The sequence below is a fragment of the Pelmatolapia mariae genome, linkage group LG3_W (assembly GCF_036321145.2).
Source record: "Pelmatolapia mariae isolate MD_Pm_ZW linkage group LG3_W, Pm_UMD_F_2, whole genome shotgun sequence".
Taxonomy (NCBI): Eukaryota; Metazoa; Chordata; class Actinopteri; order Cichliformes; family Cichlidae; genus Pelmatolapia; species Pelmatolapia mariae.
This window is the reverse complement of record NC_086229.1, coordinates 51,027,273-51,044,255: the sequence shown is the minus strand read 5'-3', so window position 1 is coordinate 51,044,255 and position 16,983 is coordinate 51,027,273. Positions and strand designations below refer to the sequence as shown.

The 16,983-nt window shown below is 38.9% G+C and overlaps 1 long non-coding RNA gene across 1 annotated transcript; it reads left to right on the top strand.

Moving 5' to 3' along the window:
- The first annotated feature begins 13,389 nt into the window (after nt 1–13,389).
- Nucleotides 13,390–14,350, top strand: LOC134617346 (uncharacterized). Its single transcript, XR_010091517.1, has 3 exons — nt 13,390–13,419; nt 13,509–13,614; nt 14,275–14,350. It is a non-coding gene; the product is annotated as an uncharacterized LOC134617346 (long non-coding RNA).
- The last annotated feature ends 2,633 nt before the right edge of the window (nt 14,351–16,983 follow it).

The following is a 16,983-nucleotide window of genomic DNA, read 5'->3' as shown; positions in this document are numbered from 1 at the left end:
TAGGAGAGATTACATAAACCTGTCAGAGCAGCTCTGAGTGAGAAACGACTAAAACTTTACCTCGGGGAGGAGGAGTGACCGAGCCCTTTGATTTGGAGGAAAACATGAGACCACAGATCAAACACATAAATAAAAGTTCAATCTTAGAGTTGGCGGATTGGACTAAAAATAAAGAAACTGGAAGTCAGACTGTAACTGGAAGTCCAGGTGTTGTGTCTCACTACAGCTGAGGTGAGGAAAACTCTACGCAGAGTCAACCCACGTAAAGCTGCTGGTCCAGACAACATCCCAGGCAGAGTGCTCAGAGAATGTGCTGAACAGCTGGCAGATGTTCTCACCGACATCTTCAACATCTCTCTGAGCAGTGCCGTCGTTCCCACGTGCTTCAAGGCCACCGCAATCGTCCCCGTGCCCAAGAAGTCTTCTGTGTCCTGTCTCAACGACTACCGTCCTGTTGCACTTACACCCACCATCATGAAGTGCTTCGAGCGGCTCGTCATGAGACACATCAAGACCCTGCTGCCCCCCTCACTGGACCCACTGCAATTTGCATACTGCCATAACCGCTCAACGGATGACGCCATCTCCACTGCACTCCATCTTGCCCTCACACACTTGGACAAGAAGGACACACATGTTCGAATGCTGTACATAGATTTCAGCTCAGCATTTAACACGATCATCCCCCAACAACTGATCAGAAAGCTGAGCCTGTTAGGCCTGAACACCTCCCTCTGCAACTGGATCCTGGACTTTCTGACCGGAAGGCCTCAGTCAGTACGGATCGGAAACTGCACCTCCAGCACCACCACACTGAGCACTGGGGCCCCACAAGGCTGTGTGCTCAGTCCTCTGCTGTTCACACTGCTGACTCATGACTGTGTAGCAACACACAGTTCAAATCACATCATTAAGTTCGCTGATGACACGACCGTGGTGGGTCTCATTAGCAAGAACGACGAGTCAGCGTACAGAGAGGAAGTGCAGAGGCTAACGGACTGGTGTAAAGACAACAACCTGTCTCTGAATGTTGACAAGACAAAAGAGATGGTTGTTGACTTTAGGAGGACACGAGGCGACCACTCACCGCTGAGCATCAACGGCTCCTCTGTGGAGATCGTCGACAGCACCAAATTCCTGGGCGTTCACCTGGAGAAAGACCTCGGATGGTCCCTCAACACCAGCTTCCTGCACAAGAAAGCCCAACAGCGTCTCTTCTTTCTGAGAAGACTGAGAAAGGCCCAGCTTCCACCACCGATCCTGACCACCTTCTATAGAGGAACTATTGAGAGCATTCTCAACAGCTGTATCACTGCCTGGTTTGGGAACTGTGCCATATCGGACCGCAAGACCCTACAGCGGATAGTGGGAACAGCAGAGAAGATCATCGGAGTCTCTCTCCCCTCTATTAAGGACATCTACACCACACGCTGCATCCGCAAAGCCACCAGCATTGTGGCTGATCGGACACACCCCTCTCACACACTCTTCACACTCCTGCCATCTGGAAAAAGGTACCAAAGCATTAGGGCACACACATCCAGACTGTGCAACAGCTTCTTCCCACAAGCCATCCGTCTCCTCAACAAATAGGAACTGGACTGATAAACACACACACACAGACACACACACACACACTCTATCACTCAGCTCAACTCAACTACCTCAAAGCATTGAGACTGGACTTACACATCAATCTGAAAATGCTCTTTTTGCACAATATTTTTATGTTTACTGTTCCTGCACTACCTACATACCAAGTATGTTTACAGTTTCCTTTGCACTACTTACCTAGTTAGAATAGTTAGTTTTAGTTAGATAGTTAGTTTTTGTTAATTTATGTTGTAATTTATGTTAGGTCAGTCTGCCCTGTCTCGAGTTAGCTAGTTTAGTAATTTTCTGTTAATTTATGTTGTAAATTTATGTTGCATGTAGCACCTTGGCCCTGGAGGAACGCTGTTTCGCCTCACTGTGTACAACTGTATATGGCTGAAGTGACAATAAAGCCAACTTGACTTGACTTGACTTGACTTGAACTGTGTTCCAGTCCTGGGTCAGTGACCCAGTGTTTTGTATTTTGAATTATTTATAGTCTTGGATTTCATTGTTATTTACAGTTTCTGGTCTCTTGGCTTCTGTTTTGTTTCTGTGCCTTCTCAGTTTTCCTGATATCATGTCGTTTGTGAAGGTTTAGTTCTGTACTCTTGTTCTCCTTATTTGTCTCTGTGTGTTATTTGCTTAGTTCTGAGTCTTAGTTCTCTGTCACTACGTCTTCCCCTGTGTTCCACGTTTAGTTACTTTTGTTTCCTCTGTTCCAAAGTCTGTCATGTTTTCACGTCTCAGTGTCAAGTCTGTTTTTGTTTTCATACTTCCTGTTTTATTTTGATAGTCCTTGTCCTGTGCTCAGCAAGTTGAGTTTTTCTACATGTTATGTTTGATTATTCCCAGCTGTGCTCTCCTCTCTCCTGCGTCTGATTCCCTCGTAGTAATACTAATAATAATACTAATAATAATACTAATAATAATACTACTACTACTAATAATAATAATAATGGATTGCATTTATATAGCGCTCTTCATGACCCTCAAAGCGCTCTACACTATTCATTCACTCTCACATTCACACACTGGTGGAGGCAAGCTACAGTTGTAGCCACAGCTGCCCTGGGGCAGACTGACAGAAGCGAGGCCGCCATATCGCGCCATCGGCCCCTCTGGCCAACACCAGTAGGTGGTAAGGTGAAATGTCTTGCCCAAGGACACAACGACCAAGACAGACAGAGCTGGGGATCAAACCGGCAACCTTCCAGGTTACAAGATGAGCTTCCCAACCCCCTCGACCGTGGCTCTCTTATATTTAAGCCCTGTGCTTTCCTCTGTCCGTTGTAGCCTTGCTAACCATCATACATTTGCTCTATGTTTCTGCTGTGCTCCTGAAAAGTACTCTCTGTTCCTGGTTAGTTTTGAGTTCATGTTTCCAGTTTCTAGTCTAGTCTTCTTGTAGTTAGTGTTTGAGGGTTTTTTTCCCAATGAATAAAGCTGCCTCTTTGAATTTACCTTTTGTGTTGGAGTCCTGCGTTAGAAAAACTGACAAACTGATTAGATATTTGAAAACTCCTCAGTGGGTAAATCTACAGGCTGATATTAATGCTGGTGTTCATTTATTTTGTTGGCGTATTTAATACTTAATCCAAATGAATAAAACAGAGAAAAAGGTTCAGCTTTTGACAATAACACCATCAGCTCTTAGACCCTAAATAATTCATAAAGTCAACTGTCTCTGTAGCCTCAATCAAATAACACTTTTACACAAAGTTGCCCATTTTTATTTTCTCACCTGGAGGAGAAACATTGTTCCAACATGTTTCTGTGAACTTTGTCTTTCTCTCTGCTGAAGAAACTCCTGAGCCTCTCACAAGTGCTTCTCATCCCTCCTCACAGCTTTAGGAGCTCTTTTATATAAAACTTAGATCTTAACAGGAACTTTGAAATTCTTAGATTTTTTTGTCCAGTGCATGAGCTTTGAATTTTAACACTGAAAGAAACTTTTAGTGAACGTGGGACCAGATGAAAAGGTGCTTAAATTAAATTAAATTTCAATCTTACCAAATAGTGTGCACATTAATCACCAAAACTGCACAATAGCAAACAAAGCGCACCATCATAAAAATTAACATTACATACTTCACTCTGACTTTGAACTGAATTAATTCATAGTTTACTGAAACAACTCACCAGTGATATTAAGCTGAAATCTTCCAACACCGAAGCCATAATCAGTGTTCATCTCACACAGGTACAGACCCGAGTCATCAGTCCTGAGTCTGGACAGTTGAAGTCTGATTCGTCCTTCTCTGAGGGCGTCTTTGTCACTCTGGACTCGTCCTGAAAACTTTGCATCCTGAGACTCTGACACCTCAACACCTTCATGAACCTGATACAGGACTGAGGATTTATCACTGATGAAGAGTTCACAGAGGATGTTGAGAGTTTTGGTGGATCTGTGAGGTTTGGTGGTGAACGTCCACTCCAGTGTGATGTTGTGGTTCTCCTCTGCCTGATAGGAGGTCTGTGTCACATTGACTACAAATGATCCTGTTGAGGAGACAGAGAGGGAAAGAGAGGAGCAGACACACTGAGAACTGGAACAAATCTGTTGTTGAGCTTTATTTGGAGTTCATAAAGTGAAGCTGTAAACTAACCAGAGACACATGAGGTGAGGATGATGAGCAGCAGGATCCCGCAGATCATCTTCTCCCTGTGAGAGGAGACAGAGGTGAAGAGTCATCAACACATGAGGTCAGGGCTTTAACCAGAGCTTAGAAATGAGTGAGATCCAGAATATTTTCTTCTAATCAGAGATTTTATTCTATGAGATAAAGTTCACTGATCACATGTATCTAAACAAGAGTAAAACATGTGAGTTCAGTTACATGCTGTGATGTCTACCTGCTTTATGTACAAATATTAAAGTCATCTGTCTACAGCTCTGATCCTCTCTTTATCCAGTGTTATTATAATTAATAAAGGGAAGGAACAGGAGCAGAGTGGTTATCTTCAACAGGAGATGTGAATGAGTCAGTGACTATAAGAGGAATGCAGAGTTCCCACAGTTATTTAGTTCAATGTCACTGCTAGATCTGCTTCAATTTTTTTTTAATTCATTAAAGTATAAACCAACAGATACCGACAGATTTAAGGTGGAATCGTTTCTTCGTGTTACTTCATGCAGAACTGAGCTCATTAATTACTTGACACTATCTTAGTGAGCAGCGCAAATTAGCACAATAGACAGAATAACAAAAACCTGCAGATGGCCCAACATTTAACTGATTTATCCGAACAAACATGTTTAGACTTCATTTCAGTGACGAGCTATAACAGCGCATATTAGCGGCTCAAACACAGGCGGAGCTGATGAGGGAGCAAGTAACAACAACGTGACATTCAGAGGCAGCCGAAGGAGAATCAGTATTCTGATATAAGGATGAAGTCCACTCATAGAGGTTTATGGAGGCTGCAGTCTTGCTGAAACACACGTTTGTTCACTTTTGGAAATGAAACTGGCTGCCTGTGGGAGGGAGGGAGGGAGGCTGAAAAGACAGATTTCAGATTTGACATGAGGTGCAATACTTTGTAATAAAACTGCTCTTCCCTGGATAAATTCTGCCTCCATCCCACTTGTCAGATATATTTCTAAGACTGACTGTAGATATCAAAGCGCATAAGAAAGAAAGACAGAGAGACAGCGGACAACTATCTTTCGCCACCTGCTTAATCTTGTGCAGAGCTCCACTTAAGTATTTCTCTGGCAGCGTCCATCAACATCAGTTCTTTATGGGGACTTGACAATGAAATGGAATTTACACTAAATTCATAAACTTTTTGATTTTACACATTGAGTTTTATATTTTATCTTTATTGTAAGATGTGTGAATGCTGCTTGTCATTTTTGTGTACACTGATTTGCAGATGTGACTTAGGTTTTCCCAGTGAGCCGTGATTCAAAGAGATAATTATTTTAATCTCCTGTCTCTATAACACAACAATGAATGAAAATTAAAAAAAAAAAAAAACACCTAAAAGATTTTCTAAGCAGAGATTTTGGAATCATTGATATTTTATTTCTCAATTTTAATTTATCACCAGGATAAATATATGGTTTGCTGTGAATAGCCTATATTAGGATAGAGAATATAGGCCTTCTGTGGTCCAAAGTGGCCCAGGATTGCATCGTGTTCCATCTAGAGTTATGATAGTTTACTGAATTACAACTAAAATCTTAAAATAAATGATTTTAAAAGTAAAAAGACCCACATCATTGTTTCCCTGTGAAGAGGCAATAGTGAGTTACCGTCCACAGGTGAACTGTTGCCTGCGCAACTGATCCTAGCGCAGACACTGAGAGATGCCCGTACAGCGCTCTCTGTGGCGACTGGAGCAAATTAGTAAACGAGAAAGGAAAAAATTACAGATGTAAGTAATCATTAGCAAGACACACGGGCCCTAATGAGGGAAGCAGAGTGAAAAGACACAGATTTCAGATTTATGAGGTGCAATACTTTGTAATAAAACTGCCTCCATCCCACCTGCCAGTGGAAAAAAGAATGAACTCAATTTCTAGCAATAATAAATAAGATCTGATTCAGGACAAAGTCTACATATGAAATATGTTGAAAGAATTTTATAAAATATTTAAGTAGAGTTTTTTTGCGTTTACCGCTTCGGTTAAAACATCATAAACTGATGTTTCAGATGAAGCTTACGAACAAACGGAACACTGAATAAAACAATCTCTATAGAAATTTGATATTAACTTAGTCTCGTGTTTTGTTCTGGGCTCTGCCTGCAAAATTCACCGTGACCTACAGATACATACTGCACCTGTACGCCTGTAATCCTTAAGCTAAAACTTTAATTTTTATTTGTTTGTTGTTCCATTTTGGGTTTTCCTCGATAAACACACTTTCTCCAAATTGGCAGCAAAAATATAAACTGTAACTCAAACTCTTCGAAATCCCCACCTGAGTCGGTTAATCTCCATGAAACAGAAGTCAGTGATAACACATTAACTCTGTGTAGTTTAACAGACTGTGTGGATGGGTGCAGTACAGGTTTACACAAATTATGTCTATTCAAATTTATCTTGCCACTTGTTCCAGTGAGCACAGCTTTGACAGGAGGCGGGCATTCAATTTACCACATTTGAGTTTTATTTCTAAGAAAATGTTGTAAAATCAGCACCAATGAAACAAACCAAACAGTTCCTGCATAACTTAATAAATATAGAACTTGAAAAGTAACAAATGGTATCTAAAAAGAAACATGAGTTTTGGCAAACAACCATTTGACTAACATGTGTGTCTCACCTGCTCTTGTTCCATCTCTGTTCTGTCTTCATTCTCCATCTCTCCCTCTTTCTGCTGACAATCAAGCCAAACACCAACATCATCAAATATACAGTTGAAACCAGATATTTACATACTCTTCAGATCAAAACACAAACACTTTTTTAATTGTAAAACCTCAAATCAGACTAAATGTTTATTTTTTAGGTTGATAAATATAAAAAACATATTTGTTAACTTTAACAGTAAAGAGAGAAACTATATATATTTCTTAATTGCAAATGGCACCAAATTGTATTCAAAACTGAGCCACACTTATGGAGCTCCACAATTCTTTTCCTGGTGTTTTGGTTGATATCTCTTGATTTTTCCCATTTCAAAGAAACAGGCTCTGTGTTTTGCCTTATATGCATCCACAGGTGTGCCACCAATTTACTCGCATGGACTCTACTAACCTATCAGAAGCTTCTTCAGCTCAGAATGGAATCGTCTGGAGTTTTCTTATTAATTAACAATAAACTTAGTGTATATTTACTCCTAAATTTGATGAAAGTGATTAAAATAGACAGCTCCCTCGTTTTATTCTGACATTTAACTAATTCAAAAGATATTTCAACATTTATTTATCTAAAACAAAACAAGTTTACTCTAAATTGATGTTGTACAGTAAAAAAGAAAGTTTTTATGTTTTCTCCCTAAAGTGTAAATATCTGGTTTAAACTGTTAATAAACTGCTGTGTACTGAAATTCCTCTTGTTTTGCATAGAAATATACTGAACAACATACAAAGCATAATATATAACATAACATCTACCAGAGTTTTGTCTTTGAAAGAAGCTCCTTATGTCTATTGTTGTTTATCAGTACATAACTGAAACTGATTTGGAGTGCTTTATTTAGCCGTGGAGGGTAACAACTGAAAATATGAAATAAACACACATGTAAGCTAACACTCTCTAAAGAAACAGCATTGTTGTTGTTCGGCTTTTCATTTCGCCATTTGTTGATTCACTCGAAGAGCAAGAAACGTAATATGGGTCAAGTGATCAGTTTGATATCAATCTTTTGTGATACTCTGTCATATTTACATTATTTGTACAGTACGAATGATTTGCTTTGGTATCTGGTCAAACTTAAGCTCTCCTCTGTCTGCAGCAAACTCGCAGGCAGCAGTCCCCCCCCTCGCTCACATGTGTAAGTGCTGTGCTCAGTCGCCCAGTGCCTGAGCTTCGATTATACCAAAATTAGGAGGAATTTACGACTGTGCACTGTGTGCTTCGAATATTGTGTGTAGTTTTTTGTTTTATACAGGTATCAGTCAGTCATCTAACTATGAAACAAATTACACCCCAAAAGACCCCGAGCTTCTGAAAAAATGATCCGGGCTTAAGCCCAGTAAGACTCCAAATCTCCCGAACACTATGTCGATCTGAGAAAGCAAGACCGAGACCACGTAAAAGTGGTCTCGAGACGAGACCAAGATCGGTCTCGAGGCATCCAACTCTAGGAGTATAACAGAAACAGCGAACATCACTATTCACGCCAACAGTTGGTTAGTAATGTGCCCTGTCAGGGGAAAATTCCCAAATAGAAGGCTGCCAAAGTAAAACAGAGACACAGTGAGACAATATAAACAATCATATGTACATGGGGTGAACATCTCTAATGAGAGTCACACAGTACTCTTCTTTATTGCAGGTTATATAGGCACGTAGGTTACACAGCAGACGGAGGCAGTCTCCGCCTGTTCTCAGAATATATATTGCTTAACTGACAAATGCATATCTTACTAAACATTCTGTCCGTACTATACTAAACGTCTGGTTAAGTGGCATTTTCCGTTCCTTTTTACACAGGAACTTGTCTTCACAGGCATTTGATAAGCATAGGCAAGGCTTCATGTTTATCAGAGTGAATCGTCATTCAGAGTTTACACAATCACAGCATATCATTCAGAGGTTTACACAGTTACAAGCAAAGCATATTTGAATAATAAACAAAATCTTTTCACATGCCCTTAACATACAAAGCAATGTATAATTCCCAAAACAGTGAAATAAAAGTCTTTATGGTGGAAAAGAAGACAAATGAAAACCACTGAAAACACTGTGCATGCGGCAGCACGTGTGCAACAGTCTGGCAATCACCGAGGACACTTACTGGCAGCTTCCACCTCTAATAGAGAGATTCTACTTACTTTCACTTCTCCTTTTAAAGAGAACAGGACTAGGGCTGGGTATCGTCACTGATTTCTAGAATCGATTCGTTTCCGATTCACAAGGTCCTGAATCGATTCGATCCACGATTCGATTCAAATCGATTCGATTCGATTCAATTAAATTAGAAATTTTTACAGTCAGAAATATTATAATTCAGATCAGTACAGTTACATATTTTTGTATCTATAAAAAGGAAGCTGACACACGCAAGACTATCAAAGGTGTGAGCGTCACAGCAGATGCCTTTGTGTCAAAGTAGCTGAAGATAAAACACAGAAAAACATGAAGGTGGTTTTCCTGGCCTGGGATTTTATAAAAATATTCTGCAGTACATCAAAAACGAAAGAAAACCATTAATCAACATATGAACGTTACCTCTGACGTTACAGCGGTTTTATTAGAGACACGGCTAAGAGTTTTGCATTTTGCATAATTTTAAAAAGTTCAAATTTGTTCAGTATTGAACGGCAGAAATTAGTTTTTCTTTTTGGAAGTAAGTAAAACGAAAAAAAAAAAAACAGCGGCCGACAGCGCTGTAAACAACGGTAGACTTGTGCGTAACAAGCAAGCGAATAATGCAGAAAACAGATTTTTAGGGAAACTGTTCTTGAAGTACAGAGAGAGAGAAAGAGAGAGCTGTGCATGAAGTGTGATTTTATTGTGGTGGAAGCAAAACAGTAAAAGTCAGAGTGAATTCATGACGATGTTTATGTGAAGCCTAGTTTGGATCTTCTTTTGCTGCTGGTTCAGTCAATATTGTTTGGAGAGAGATAAAACCAACAGCCCGGCGGATCCGCGCAAAAAGGGCGTGAACACAAAGCGCGGACCCGCCGAAACATCAGAATCATGGAGCTGTTGGCTTTCAGCCCCGACCATGTCAGTGCAGTTGTTGTGCCAGAAAGTGATTGCCGTCCGCAGAAGCGCGCGCAGCCGCTTAAAGCTGCAGCGCCCGTCGGGTGAGAAAGGCGACATCTCACTGATTCTGATCCGCGGGTCCGCGCTGTGTGTTTATGTCCTTGTGCAGAATCCATGTACCTGCTCTCTTTTACTGTCTTAGCTGTTTGGTGGTTGCTGAAATTTTGTGAGGTTTCACCTGAGATTCTGGCGTTTCGGGCAAAATAAATTTATATAAAAAAAAATCGATTCAGGATTTTAATGAATCGATTTCACGTTATCCAAGCCAGAATCGATTTTAATCGATGAATCGATTATTAAAACCCACCCCTAAACAGGACCCTGCCTACAAGGGGCGGTGCTTACTCGTCACTCGTCAGAGACGGACGCTGCTGGAGAAATATTTAAGCAGGTGGCCAAAGATAGTTGTCTGCTGTCTCTCTGTCTTTCTTTCTTATGCGCTTTGATATCTACAGTCAGTCTTATATCTGACAAGTGGGATGGAGGCAGAATTTATCCAGGGAAGAGCAGTTTTATTACAAAGTATTGCACCTCATATCAAATCTGAAATCTGTGTCTTTTCACTCTGCCTCCCTCATTAGGGCCCGCGTATCTTGCTAATGTTTACTTACATCTGTAATTTTTTCCTTTCTCGTTTACTGATTTGCTCCAGTCGCCACAGAGAGCGCTGTACGGGCATCTCTCAGTGTCTGCGCTAGGATCAGTTGCACAGGCAAGGCTTTTAAAATCATTTATTTTAAGATTTTAGTTGTAATTCAGTAAACTATCATAACTCTAGATGGAACACGATGCAATCCTGGGCCACTTTGGACCACAGAAGGCCTATATTCTCTATCCTAATATAGGCTATTCACAGCAAACCATATATTTATCCTGGTGATAAATTAAAAATTGACAAATAAAATATCAGTGATTCCAAAATCTCTGCTTAGAAAATCTTTTAGGTGTTTTTTTTTTAAAATTTTCATTCATTGTTGTGTTATAGAGAAAGGAGATTAAAATAATTATCTCTTTGAATCACGGCTCACTGGGAAAACCTAAGTCACATCTGCAAATCAGTGTACACAAAAATGACAAGCAGCATTCACACATCTTACAATAAAGATAAAATATAAAACTCAATGTGTAAAATCAAAAAGTTTATGAATTTAGTGTAAATTCCATTTCATTGTCAAGTCCCCATAAAGAACTGATGTTCAAAATTATTTGAGTCAAACTGATTAATTTGTTTAAAGTAACTCTGACAGACTGAGCTCAGCACAGCGGCCACACTGAAAAGACTATCTGTGTATCACAAATCTGTATTTCTGTTCTGAACTCTGCTCTGTTAGTATAACTAGTCTGAACCATGAAGGCGTGTCAGCACCTGCAGTCAAAACATATATAAAGCATTCACATGCTGCAGAAAGTGAAGCTGCAGACTGAAGCACAACACTGATGAACATTTGTAAGTTTTAAATTACTTTTAAATAGAGAAAAATATTCCTAAAAATGCATGGACTCTTGATGATTCTTTATTTGGTTATTGTTGGAAGTTTCCACCTAGAAAGAATGAAAACGTTCTTTTTGGAGGGTCAAAACTGAGAAAGAAAAGACGGAATAGTTCAAGGATAGAGTTCTGTTAACTTTAGCTTGATAATAAATTAAAGACATTGTTACTTGAGGTCATGCAACCTACATAGATTTAGAAAAATTAAGTATTGTTTTTAGTTCTTAGGAGGCTTCATAGTTCAGTTTGTTTAATATCTTGACACATTGGTCATCTGAACAAAAAAAAAAAAGTGTCTTATATAAGTCGATGACTCATGGTCTGTGTTATGAAAGTCCTGAGCTATGTAGGTCCAGTTAAGAGCTCAAAACATGAAATATATTTAGACAGTAAGAAATTTGAAAGACTATGAAAAACTTAATTTTCTTCTGAGTTTGTGTAAACTCTGCAAAGGGCCAAAAGTATCAGATGTGGTTTTAAAAGAGGAAATAATTGAATAAAAGTAATCTGATGAATGTATGATGTAGAGCTGAAGAGAAAACAAAAGTCATCATAAAACCTGAATGTGTCAGTTTCTCATCAGTTTAATTTACACTTTAGATCAGCAGTAGACGCTTATTATGCAAAAGATACAAAAGATTTTAAAATTCTTTTGTTCACCTTCAAAATTCTAAACAATTTAGCACCCAGGTAAAGCTCTCCGAACTCCTCCATTTGTACAATCCCAATAGAGCACTAAGATCTTCCAATCAGATGCTTCTAACACAACCTAGGTCTCGACTGGAGTCCAGAGGTGATCGGGCACTTAGAATCTGGAATAAACTCCCTGCTCATATTCGTATGTTTGAGTCTATCCAGTCTTTTAAATTGCGTCTTAAAACCTATTTTTTTAACTCTGGCTTTCGATTCAAACTATTTGGCTATTATCTGGCTTGTTGTGTTGTCACCTTTTGTTTCCTTCCCTGTTTTTTCTTAATTGTTTTGTTTTATTTGTCTCATGCTTTTACTCTGTCTGACTGTGAAGTGCTATTGTTAACTTCGTTTTTTCTAACATGTGCTATAGAAATAAATTTTGATTTGACCTGAAGTTAGATGCAAAAAATTTTAATAATTAAAACAAAATCATCTCATATTCTTACTAACGTTACTTTAAAATCCCGATGTAATTGTAACATTAATATTTAAAATAATTTAAAATAATTTTATTTTGTGCTTCAAAGTTTAGTGACTCTTTTACTGTGGAGCCAGGCAGAGGCCTTGTTAGATATGCAAATAATCCACGTTATGATCACAAAAAAGAGATTTATTGTCAGATATATTTATGTCATTTTTTTAATGTTTTAATTTCAACTGTGCAATTATAAATTGTTTGTGTTTTTTTAAAGCAGTGCTGCCTGAAGCCCTGAATATAATGATCAATTAGCCCTGGTGTTCAGCGCTGTCAGTTGTGTTCAGAGATTTCTCTTGATTCTCCAGATCTTTTGAGGATATTATGAACCACCTGTAACTCCCAAATTCTTTCAGTTTTGAGAACCTCTACCCTCTTGTTGAACAGTCTTTCACAGATTTATGAATCTTCCTCAACTTTACTTCTTAAAGACTCAGCTTAAATGCTTTTAAACCCACTTAATAATTGTGAGATTGTTTTTTGTTTTGTTTCTATATAAACATCCTTTACAGTCTCTTGTCGCTTGCATCATTTTTTTCTTTTGAATAATATTATTAGCAAATTCAGAATGAGCAAATATCATTCAAACTAGTTGCTAGTTCTACAGAGTTAAGAATGATGGACTCATTATTCATCACTTGCCTTTGTAAATAGGTCACTGCATTTATAATGAACCAAAAAGGATCCATACAGAAACTGAGAAAAGATATAAAGAAACCAAATTATAAACACTTTTCTCTCTTTGATCAGGTAACTGCAGTTTGTGACCAACATGGAAAGGTATCACACACAGCGCATCACATTGAATTTCTCATTCCTTCGCTTTTTTTTCTTAAAACATGATATTCAACATTACTGTCTGTGTACAGTAGAGGGCGTAGCGCACAACTTTGTGAAGAGCTGGAATCAAGACTAGGGGCTGTGGAAAGATGGGGACCCGGTCTGACAACTGGAAACGCTCTGATCAAGCAGCAGGTGAAGAAAGGAAGTCCAATATTTATTAGTTTTACCATCGCTCTGTCCTGGAATATCATGTTAAAAATTGAGTTAATGTCAATAAAGAGCAGCCTAGCAGAACACCCTGTTGTTTCAGGTGTTAATGTGAAGTGCTGTAATCATGGCATTTTCCTTTGATATGTTGACTCTGTATGAGTCTCAAGTGGGTCAACATAGTTGGGGGGTAGTTGTCAGACCAGAATGTCCAAACAGCTCATTGTAACAGGTTTCAGAACAACTGTGTGGTATTGTTGAGGCTGCTGATGGCGGTCTTTTTGGACAGCGGGAAGATTGTGGTTGACTTCAGGCATGGTGGGATGAAGGACTGGGAAAGTGATGCCTTTAAGATCTCAGTGAGACCTCAGCCATCTGATCTGCACATACCTCAAGACCATCCCAGTCACTCCGTCTGGTCCTAGAAAATCAAATCAAATCAGTATCAGTCAGACTAGATAGAAGAAACAGTTTAAACCATTTTTCCCTTGCAAAACAACGAGAAATTTACATAATAGTAGTAATGCTGTATCAAGAGGCTAATCAAAGAACAAAAAAGAAAGAAAGAAAAAACCCTTTACTTTTTTGTTTCTTATGTTTTTGTTTGTACTCTAAAATTGTAATATCTTTGTGTTTTTTTCACAGAATCAAACAAGACTCAAATGTCCCCATTTTCCAGTCTGGCCACCAAAATCACAGTGACCTGGACTCTATATTTACGGTTTGTAAAACAACCTCCACTCTCCACAATCATGTCTCTGTAGCACCTTTTGTATGACTCTGATTGCGTTCAATACAGATTTGATCTCTCTTTTGCATTTACATTGTATAATGTGATCTGTTTCAGCTGCTGGAGGATGAAATCGTTGTCTTCGTGAAGAATGAGCTAACAAGGATGAAGAATTCCCTGAATCCAGAATTCTCTGAATTGTCAGAAAGTCCACATGAGGACGAGGAGGAACGGAGCAGAAGGGAAGCATTTCTGAAACTCACAGTGCACTTCTTGAATAAAATGAATCAAAAGGAACTCGCTGCCTGTCTGCTGAGCAGTAAGAGGATTCCTTTTCATAAATGCATTCTCAAGAAATTCTAATATTTTCTTTTGAAACATTATTTTCATTATTTTTCTTTCCATTACAAAACCCTCATCCACACTTTGGGTCTAAACTTAAATCTGACATAAAGAAGAAGTTGCAGCCTGTGTTTGAGGGGATTTCTAAAGCACGAAACTCCTCCAGTCTGAATCAAATCTACACAGAGCTCTACATCACAGAAGGCGGGAGTGGAGAAGTCAATAATAAACATGAGGTCAGACACGCTGAAAGAAATGTCAGTAAAGGTGAAACAACAATCAGATGTGAAGACATGTTTAAAACATCAACTGCAAGAGACAAACCAATCAGAACAGTGCTGACAAAGGGAGCGGCTGGGATCGGGAAAACATTCCTGACACATAAGTTCACTCTGGATTGGGCTGAAGGCAAAGCTAACCAGGACATAAAGTTGATATTCCCATTCACACAGATCATCAAAGAAGAGAGAGGGCTGTACCAAGAGACTGTGTTCTGCTTCATCCAACCGAGTGTTCAGGAGTTTCTCGCTGCTCTTCATGTCCATCTGACATCCACCAACTCTGGTATCAACCTGCTGGAAGAAGAAGAAACAGCCTCAATACAGGCTGAAGAGTCTTTGGCAATACACTTCTACCAGAGTGCTGTGGACAAGGCCTTACAGAGTCCAAATGGACACCTGGATTTGTTCCTTCGCTTCCTCCTGGGTCTCTCAATGCAGACCAATCAGACTCTCTTACAAGGCCTGCATTGAGATATACAGACAGGAAGCATCCCAGAGACCAATCAGGAAACAGTCCACTACACAACAGTTCAAAAGTAAGATGAGCTCATCTGTAGCTCTGTGATTGCACCCATAACAGACAAGAAGGTTCTGGGTTCAAGTCCACTGGGAACTTTCTGTGTGGAGTTTGTATGTTCTCATCATGTCATTAGTCAACTGATGATTTTGACTTTATCCTCCTAGGACCTGGCGTCCACATATGTGGACATCCCATTTTGGGTTATTTAGACCAAAATACTAAATCCTGCTCAACAAGGGCCTGATATCCACTTACGAGGACATTATACTGCAACTGTTCTATTGAAATTTCAAATGAATATCCTCATATGTGGCTCTCATTTTTCTTAGAAACAAAGCTTAGGTTAAAAAAAATAAATCTGGTAATTCTTTATTTTTACATTCATCGAGTCCCAATCAGCCCAAATATCAAAGAGAAATTAAAAATGCATGCCGAGGAAGAGTTCGGGTCTTAGGAGGTTAAACATAAAATCTGTCCTGGTTCTCAATTTTCTGCACTCGATGAGTTGGAAAACTATTGAATCAATAAAAATAGTATCAAGTCTTTTTCTGCATATGTCAGTCATCCATGAAATGTTTAAATTTAAGACTAACCCGATTATAATGATTTAAAAAGAACACCAGCCTTGTTTTCTTTTTTAGTTTTCTCTCTTTGTGCCTCTCCTCTGTCGACTCTTTATGTGTCTGTATGTTCTGTGATGGTTTTATAATGCAGCAACCCCACTCCACAATCATGTCTCCCTAAATTTAGTTAATGTGTTATATTTGTATTTGAACAATAATGTGTGAATGTCAAATTGACAAAGAAAAATAAATACTTGCATAAAAATCTTGATAACTGGTTTACTGTAACATAAACTTTAATAAATATAAATACAAACATGCATACACAGAGCGTCAGGTTGGCATGCAGAATACAGAGTCAATAATTATAAATACAGAGTAGAGATTTTCCTCTCTGGAACAGAAGACTTTAAATAGAAGAGAAATGCTTCTTTGCTCTTGTTTTGCTCTGAATCACTGTTTATATGACCTGTTTATCAGTGAAACGTGCATTAATGTATTCTTTCCATTTCATCTATTGTGACTTTTAATGGTGATTTAATTTCAGTGTAACTGTTTATTTGTCACATGACAGCACTCAGAGTTTTCACTAGATGGCGCCCAGCACTCAGGATGAAAATAAATAGAGGGTAAATCCTGCATTGCTCTACACAAGCTTTGGTTTTCTGCCTCTCTGATTGGACATTTGCAGAGTTTATGATCACACAGCTCCCTGACACTGACCAGACCAGATCAGCAACCTTCGACTATGCAGAGCCGTGAAGGTCACTCACACATTTCCAACCATGTGGAACTATCAGTAAATGGAAAACATTTAAGTTAATGGAAATTTGATGCAACACTTGTTTAGCTGCTGCTCTGATTTACTAGATGATTTCAGCTTTTTAAAATCTGAAAAAAGACGCAAAAGAATTCAGG